The sequence below is a fragment of the Mesocricetus auratus genome, unplaced genomic scaffold (assembly GCF_017639785.1).
Source record: "Mesocricetus auratus isolate SY011 unplaced genomic scaffold, BCM_Maur_2.0 Super-Scaffold_100040, whole genome shotgun sequence".
In the NCBI taxonomy this organism is placed as follows: Eukaryota; Metazoa; Chordata; class Mammalia; order Rodentia; family Cricetidae; genus Mesocricetus; species Mesocricetus auratus.
In genome coordinates this window covers 3469999-3479668 of record NW_024429217.1, presented here as the reverse complement: position 1 = coordinate 3479668, position 9670 = coordinate 3469999, and positions in this window count along the sequence as shown.

Sequence of the window (9670 nt, the reverse complement as noted above, 5' to 3'; positions counted from 1 at the left end):
AGGAATGTCCCTGAAAGGTCCTCTGGGACTGTCCTAAACAAGTTATGACAGAAGTCACTTTCCTTTGATTGATAGCAGGATATACAGGGAAGATCAAAATGGGATAATAGTATTATTACCTGGGAGGAAAAAAGCAAGACACGTTTTTAAAAAGATTCAGTGGAAGTGAGGTAATGGTTTCCTTAGAGACCTTTCCCTGAGACGTGTGCTTATATAAAAACGAATAAACCTGATTCCAAAATCTTCCTGAAAGTAAGTGAATAAGCAAAGGGATTTCATGAGTTTATGGACACCCTTCAAGGCAAACATTTCACAAAAAACACAATGAAGATGAGGCAGAGGGTTTTACAAAACTATAAAGTGCGCCTTCATCTGTAATTTCAAAGATTGAAGCTGTCTTGCTTTCCCCTCCAAAACTTACTGTCATTAAAGAAAGAGAAATAGCATGGATCTTTGAAATTCTGTATTATACATATTTTTGACATTTTGTACATGTGTGAGAAGCAGCATGATCATAGTCAACACACATTCTTTTCTACTTGACTGACCCTGTGCACTTGCCAGTTGTCTCCATGTTTTCATGCTTTTTTTGTGCAGGTCATGTACAGGTCATCATAGTTAGTATGTGTTCATTATTGCAACAACCACACCACATAAGAAGGCAGATTTTCACAGATCTCCTCTTTATCATTCTGTCATTGAATTTTAGGTGTGTTCATGTGCATATCTACCATTAAACTTCTAGTAAAAGTTCTACCAATGTCTGGTGTAGTTCTATGGATAAATTAACATAATATTATAGCAGTCCAATTATTTTCACATGCACATTTTCAAAAAAGTAAAGCAGGACATGATCAATGGTATAAAATATAAAATAATGAAGTGGTATTGAATTTGAGATGGCAATGTTATCTGGCTTAGGTTTTTACAAGTAGGAATATATAATTCAAGATAATGAGTGAAACTGAGATATTTATAATAGAAGTCACAGAATTTTTGTACAGTTCTAATCTCTATTTGAATGATTTCACAATATTTTGATATCATGAGAAGACTTCAATGGCAGAGATAGGTGTCACTCGACCTGCCCACTGTGTTAAGCTCCAACCAGTATAGACATCCCTTCACACACATGCTCACATGTCTGTCTGACCTTGGCCATTTCTCAACAGAGCTTTTCTTCTCAGATGACTCTAGGCTATGTTGACAGATAGGGCTAACCAGGGCAGGGCCTTCACCATTTGTTTTGTGTTGTTAAAAAAGCAATAAGCAGATACTCATCAACATCAAGTTTGCTCATTTGCTTTTCTGAGAAACTATAGACAAAGTTAACAGCAATTGTTGCCTTTCATACGCATTTTATCATTAGACAAAAATGCAACTAAAATTATGTTTATAAAGTAAAACTTAAAATCTTTTACAAAATGTATTTCTAGTTTCTTTCTAAAATGTGGTATGTGATTTAGTTTTCAAATGTGTATTTTAAACTCATACTTGAATAAAAAGTACTCTATTTTTGCTTGATTGCTTGCTTCTACATTTCTGAACAACAAAACCGAATACTATAGATAACATTGAAGTGACTCTTAATAGAACAAAGGTGAGTGCCATAGACAACCTACACATGATTCCAGCTAACTAGAATGCGGAAATTACCGAGATGGAAAACCCCTCTTGTTGACTTTCTAGCAGCTATGCAGCGTTAGGCATCAACAGTGTAAATTTAGTCAGATACCGTCGTTTTATTGTGTAAGTTTGAGGTACAAAGGAGAAATGGATAGAAAGTAGTGAAGCTCTGAATAGGTCAGAGAAGTTTGAAATTCTCCAATTAATAATAGTGGTATAGTCAGCATTTACTACACACTTGACACAAATGCCTCTTGAAAGAAACTGTGTGTGTACTTCAGGCACAAACATAGAAAATGAAACTGTCTGGAAATAAAAAATTCTAATAGTCTGCTAAGTTAATTGCTGTATTCATATTGTCTCTTCTATTTTACCTTTAAAATCTTTTTTAAAATTTCACCAGCATTTTTAATTTAAATTAGAAACAAGCTTGCTTCACATGTCAATCCCAGCTCCCTCTTTCTCCCTTCCTCTCCCGCCCCCTTCAACCCTCCCCCAATCCCTCCAACAAACCCCACTCCACTCTCCAAGGAGGGTGAGGCCTTTCATGGGAGAATCTCAAAAATCTGTCATATCATCCTGAGCAGGGCCTAGGCTCTCCCCCATGTGTCCAGGCAGAGACAGCCTCCCTCCACATGGAATGGGCTCCCAAAGTCCATCTGGATGACAGGGATAAATGCTGATTTATTGCCCAAGTCCCCAAAGAATGCAGAGGCCTCCTCACTGACACCCATGTTCAGGGCATCTGGATCAGTCCCATGCTGACCTCTCAGCCATCAGTCTGGGGTCCATGTTCAGGTCAGCTGTTTCTGTGGGTTTCACTTTCCAAGTCTTAACCCCTTTGCTCATTACTTCTCTCACTCTGCAACTGCTTGTGAGGAGTTCCGTTCAGTGTTTAGCTGTGGGTATCTGCCTCTGCTTCCTTGAGCCACTGGATGAAGGCTCTAGGAAGGCAACAAGAAAATCATCAATCACATTATCAGGGAAGGGCATTTAAGGTAGCCTCTCCACTATTGCTTAGATTACCAGTTGGTGTCATCCTTGTAGTACTCTGGACATCTCACTAATGTCAGATCTCTCTTCAACATATAATGGCTTCTTCTGTTACGGTATCTCTTATCCTGCTTTCCTCAATTCTTCCCCCGACTCAACTTTCCTGCTCCCCATGTCTTCCTCTTCCCTCCTCTTCACCCCTGTCTTTCTCCTAGCTTCCTCCTCTCTCCTCCCTCCCCCACATGCTCCCAATCTCCTCAGAAGATTGCATCCCATTGCTCTTCCCTGGGGTACCATGCATACCTCTCTTAGGGCTTCCCTGTTTCCCAGAATCTCTGGCTGTGGGATTGTAGGCTGGCACTTACCTGTTTCATGCCTAAAATCCATATATGAGAGAGTACATGCCATGCTTGTCTTTTTGTGAATGGGTTACCTCACTCAGTATGGTTTCATCTAGTGCCATCAATTTGCTGGCAAATTTCAAGATTCCTTTGTGTAAATGTATCACATTTTCTCTATCTACTCTTCAGTTGAGGGGCATCTAGGTTGCATCCAGGCTCTGGCTATTACAAATAATGCTGCTATGCATATAGTGGAACACATGTCATTGTTGTACGGATGTGCATCTTTTGGGCACACACCTAAGAGGGGAATTGCTGGGTCTTGCTGTAGACTGATTTCCATTTTCCTGAGGAATCTACATACTGATTTCCAAAGTGGCTGTGCAAGTTGGCACTCCCACCAGTAATGGAGGAGTGTTCCCCTCTCCCACATCCTCTCCAGCATAAATTGTCATTGGTGTTTTGATTCCAGCCATTCTGACAGGAGAAAGATGACTTTCCAGAGTTGTTTTGATTTGCATTTCTCTGATGACTAAGGATGTTGCACACTTTCTCAAGTGCCTCTCATCCATTTTAAACTCCTCTATTGAAAATTGTCTATTTAGTTCTGTAGCCCATTTTTTAATTGGATCCTTTAGTGTTTTGGAGTCTTGCTTCTTGAGTTCTTTGTAAATTTTGGAGATCAGGAATATCTATTCCTATTCTGTAGGCTACCTTTTTGCCTTGTTCACTGTGTCCTTTGCCTTATGGAAGATTCTCAGTTTCAGGAAGTCCCACTTGCTGTCAATCTTAGTGTCTATGCTAGGGATGTTATTTTCAGGAAGCAGTCTCCTGTACCAATTCGTTCAAGAGTACCTCCCATTTTCTCTTCTAAGAGTTTCAGTGTGGCTGGATTTATGTTGAGGTCTTTGATCCATCTGGACTTAACTTTTGTTCATGGCTATAGACATAGATATATCTGCAGTCTTCTACATGCCCATATCCAGTTATGCCAGATCCATTTGTTGAAGATGCTGTCTTTTTTTCTAATGTATAATTTTAGCATCTTTGTCAAATATCAAGTGTTCTTAGGTGAGTGAGTTAGTATCAGGGTTTTCAATTCAATTCCATTGGTCTACCTGTCTATTTTTGTGCTAATATCAAGCTGTTTTCAGGACTATAGCTCTATAATAGAACTTGAAATCAGGGATGGTGATGCCTCCAGAAGTTCCTTTACTCTACAAGGTTGACTTGGGTATCCTGGGCCTTTTGCTTTTCCATATGAAGTTAAGTATTGTTCTTTCAAGGTCTGTGAAGAATTGTGTGGGTATTTTGATGGGGATTGCATTGAATCTGTAGATTGCTTTCGGAAAGATTACCATTTTTACTGTGTTGATCCTACCAGTTCAAGAGCACGGGAGCTCTTTCCATTTTCTGGTATCTTCTTTAATTTCTTTCTAAAGACTCAAAGTTCTTGCTATACAGGTCTTTCACTTGTTTGGTTAGCGCTGTCCCCAAATATTTTATGTTGTTTGGGGCTATCGTAAAGGATGATTCTTCTCTAATTTTTTTCTCAGCCCATATATCATCTGTATATAATAGGGCTACTGATATTTTTGTGTTAACCTTGTATCCTGCCACTTTGCTGAAGGTGTTTTTGAGCTGTAGGAGTTCCCTTGTAGAGTTTTTCGGTTCACTAATGTAAACTATCACATCATCTGCAAAAGGTGAACGTTTGACCTCTTCCTTTCCAATTTTTTATTCCCTTGATCTCCTTTTCTTGTCTTAATTCTCTAGCTAGAACTTCAAGTACAATATTGAAGAGATATGGAGAGAGTGGGCAGCCTTGTCTTGTTCCTGATTTTAGAGGGATTGTGTTATGTTTCTCTCCATTTACTTTGATGTTAGCTGTTGGTCTTCTGTATATTGCTTTTATTATGGTCAGTTATGTTCCTGTTATCCATGATCTCTCCCGGACCTTTATCATGAAGGGTTGTTGGATTTTGTCCAAGGTTTTTTCAGCATCAAGTGAGATGATCATGCGGTTTTTCTTCTGTAGTTTGTTTATATGATGGATTACATTGACAGATTTTCATATGTTGAACCATCCCTACATCCCAGGGATGATGCCTCCTTGATCATAGTGGATGATTTTTCTGATGTGTTCTTGGATTCAATTTGTTAATAGTATATTGAGTATTGTTGCATCAATATTCATGATGGTGATTGGTTTATAGTTCTCTTTCTTAGTTGTGTCTATGTGTGGCTTGGGTAGCAAGGAATTTGTAGCCTCATAAAAAGAGTTTGGAAGTGAGTCTCCTGCTTCTATTGTGGAGTATTGGAATTAGCTCATCTTTAAATTTCTGGTAGAATTCTGCTCTGACCCATCTGGGCCTGGGCATTTTTTGTTTGGGAGACTTTTGATGAATCCTTTTATGTGGGGATACCAGACCTTGAGCAGAAACCCACTTCCCCTTCGGCCTGGGAGCAGGCAGCTCTGAGATAATGTTTACTGAAAACAATTCAGTGCTATAAAGCTTTTGATAGGGCTCAGATAAGGGCTCCCTCACTGAAAAACCATGACTTTGACACGCCCTACGACTAGATACCTCTTCCTGTTCCCCTGCTGTGTCTCCCCCGATTCTGGGGACGGATATTAAACCACCAGCCAGGAGAGTGAGAAGTCTGGAAAGAATTGTATGTAGATGGATGGCAGAAGTCCTTAAAAAGGGGAAGCGTTTTTTCTTGGAGAGAACTTCTCTCTCCTAGGCGGACTTGGAGTCTCCTCCTAAGCTGACTTGGGAAGCATAAAGTTTTTCTTAAAGCAACTGACCGGTCTCTGTGTCATCTATCCCGACCACCTCGCTACATTCTCGGATGCAGGCCGCACAGCAGGTGCGACAATTGGAGGATCCCACCAAGATTGTGAAAGCGAGGTAAGTGAGCAGGTTCGTCTCTTTTTCTGGCCAGGGACAGATTGGGGAAAAAAGAAAAGAAACCATGGGGAATAGTTCTGGGAAGCTTAAATTACAGTATCAAGTTAAAAAGTTACTTGAAGGACATGGGACTACAGTAAAGTCCAAAACCTTAGAAGGCTTTCTAAAATCGATCGAACGAGCCAGTCCATGGTTCATTACCGGGGGGAGCTTAAATATCCCAGATTGGGAGGAGGTTCACCGTGATCTTCATCAACTTTTACGAAAAGAGGGATCTGAGATTAGTGAAGGGCGCACTTTTGACAGATAAGGCTAGCCACCGCCAGGTAGTCCAGGCCACAAAAGAGGCTTTTTCAGAGTTACAAGAGACTGAGACTCAAGCCTCCCTGAGTTCTGAGGCAGAGAGTGACAGTGAATCATCTGGAGAAACCCTGCCTGAAACTAGAGGCTCCATTGTTAGTGAGGATGAGGAGGAGCCTCTTATCAACAACAAAAGAGCTAATAGAAATCTCGGGGCGTGACCCAAAAGGAGGGACTTCAGTCAGAATCGGGTATATCCTACTCTGTCAGACCTAGAAAATGAAAATAGCTTAGACCCAGACTCTGACTTGTCAGAGTCTGAGAAGGAATGGTTACTTGCTGAGGTCTCGGCCCTTAAAAAGGCACTAAAAAGGACTCGAATTAAAAAAAGACAGGACAGGGTGAGAAACCCTCCATACTCTAAAATGAGGGACTCCTCCTTCTCGGACCTGGAGGGAAGACCCAGAGGAGGGGTCCAATGCTGTCCGGTGGTGGCCCCAGTAATGGAAGTTCCAGACCCAAACAACCCTGAGCGGGTCATTAGGCGCCATAACCCTTTAAGTTTCAAAGATATGAAACAACTGAAAGAGGCAACTCTAAATCATGGAGTACAGGCTCCCTTTACACTTTCCTTAATGGAGTCTTTTGTGCCTGTTAATTTGACACCTGGCGATTGGCAGCAGCTTTGCAGAGCAGCTTTGTCCAGGGGAGATTATTTGATTTGGAGAGGTGAGTTTCAAGAAAGATGCAGCCAGACAGCCCAAAGGAATGCACAGGCCGGACAGCCCCAGAGAAATGTGGAGATGCTTACTGGGAGTGGTCAGTATGCCACCGCTCAAAATCAAACGCAATATGACATCGCTGTCTATGCCCAAGTGGCGGCAGCAGCCCAAGGTGCTTGGAAAGCATTGCCTTCAAAGGAAGGAGGGGATCACCTGTCCAGAGTCCTTCAAGGACCCTCCGAACCTTTCCAAGACTTTGTAGACCGCCTCAGTCAGGTAACAGAGAGAATATTTGGGGGCATTGGGCCTGCGATGCCAATTATCAAACAGATGGCTTTTGAAAATGCAAATAAGTACTGTAAGGAGGCTCTTTGCCCCCACCGCAACAAAAGTCTAAATGACTACATCCGGATCTGTAGAGACATTAATGGTAATTTCATCCAGGGCCAAGTGTTAGCTGCTACTATTCGACCCCAAGGGGGAAAAAAAAGATCTAATCAGGGAGGGAGAAAAACATGTTTCAGCTGCGGTAGGGAGGGACACTTCCATAGAGAGTGCCCTCAAAATAGTACTACTAGTCTCAAGAGACCTGGTTTATGCCCCCGCTGCCAAAGGGGATATCATTGGGCCACTGACTGTTACTCTAGAACTGACTTGGGGGGCAATTTCCTTACTACTAATAATAATCAAAAAAACTGGAAGAGGGCCCCACCCCAGGGCCCCAAAACCAATGTGTATGGGGCAATGACCCCCCGCTGTGGGCAGCAGCAAGATTTGTTTACTCCTCCAGAGCAACCCCTTCATATCTCAGACCTCCTTAGAGCCACTTCAGGCAGTGCAGGACTGGACATCGGTCCCTCCACCCGGGCAGTCCTAACACCTGAGATGGGGATCCAGGCTCTCCCTACTGGGGTACATGGGCCATTGCCCCCAGGCACAGTTGGACTACTTTTGGGACGGCCCAGTACTATCCTTCGAGGCATCCAGGTACACCCTGGTGTTATAGACCAGGATAGTGAGGGAGAGATTAAAATAATGACATCAGTGGACAGTGGGGTTGTTGCCATCCCAGCATTAGAATGGATTGCTCAGTTACTCCTCCTCCCTACAGCTCCTTGTGAGGCTCAAAAAATTAAAGAGAAAAGGGGTAACCAAGGTTTTGGAAGTACTGGCCCAGCATTATTTTGGGTAGCCACCATGGAGAACCGCCCCCAGCTTACATTAAAGATAGAAGGCAAGTCCTTCAAAGGCGTTTTAGATTCTGGCACGGACATTTCTGTCCTCTCAGATAAATTCTGGCCCCCTGCCTGGGCCAAGCAGGAAGGGAAGGTGACCCTCCAGGGAATAGGACAGGCTGTGCCACAAAAGAGCCTCAGAATGCTAAAGTGGCAAGATTCTGAGGGCCACACAGGGTTTTTTCAACCATATGTTTTGTCTGGCCTCCCTACCAACCTCTGGGGATGAGACCTCCTACGAGAAATGGGAGTGGTCCTCACCACCCAGGCACCCAAGTCCAAAAGCAGGGCCCCCCAGCAAGGGATGGGCTTCTGTCAGGGGAAGAGACTAGATAAACTAGAGCAGGGAGAGGCTTGTCTGGTGGCATCCCCCCCCCCCCCCTTTGAATACCAGGACCCCAGGGAACAGGAAGGATTTTAGCCATTTTTAATGAGGGTCACTGTTCGCAGCCAGCCCCATACCTATCACATGGCTATCAGATGATCCCGTATGGGTGGAACAGTGGCCCTTACCATCAGAAAAACTCCAGGCGGCTCATCAGCTAGTTCAAGAACAATTGGAGGCGGGCCATCTGGTCCCCTCCATGTCCCCCTGGAATACCCCCATATTTGTAATTAAAAAACCATCAGGAAAGTGGAGGTTACTGCAAGAGCTGAGGGCCGTAAATGTGACCATGCAGCCCATGGGGGCACTCCAGTGTGGCTTGCCCTCACCTGTGGCCATTCCTAAAGACTGGCATTTGATTGTCATTGATTTAAAAGATTGCTTCTTTTCCATTCCCCTATATTCTCAAGATAGTCCTCGGTTTGCATTTAGCCTTCCTGCAATTAACTTTAGGGAGCCTGCACTTCACTTCCAATGGGTGGTGCTCCCCCAAGGGATGGCTAACAGTCCAACTATATGCCAGATTTATGTAGCTGCCTGTTTAGATCCCTTCAGGCGTAAGTTCCCTGATCTTTACATTATCCACTACATGGATGATGTTCTTTTGGCCGCAGCCGAGGAGAGGCAATGTTACATCGCCTTTGCAGAGCTACAGAGCTCCTGGAGGCCCGCGGATTTATTTTTGCTCCAGAAAAGATCCAAAAGAGACCCCCTTATACTTACTTGGGTCATCAAATTCAACAAACTGGCCTCCGGTCCCAAAGACTCCAAATTGATTGTTCAAATTTAAAAACGCTTCATGGCTGGCAGAGATTTTTGGGAGAGGTGCAGTGGATTCACCCTTCTCTTTCTATTGAAACAGCGGCTCTTAAACCCCTTTATGATATTCTTCCTGGGGATCCCGCTCCAACTTCCCCTAGACAGATTACCCCAGAGGCCAGGAATGCCCTACAATTGTTGTTAAAAAGTATAGAGCAAGCCCACCTTCGGGCGTATAGATTATGGACAGCCTCTTGTTCTGGTTGTACTTTCATCTAGCTTTTCGCCCACTGCTGTGTTTTGGCAGACTGGCCCCATTTATTGGATACATTTGTCAGCCTCCCCTAAGAAGGTAGTGGCCCCCTACTATAATCTGATTTTACAATTGTTATGG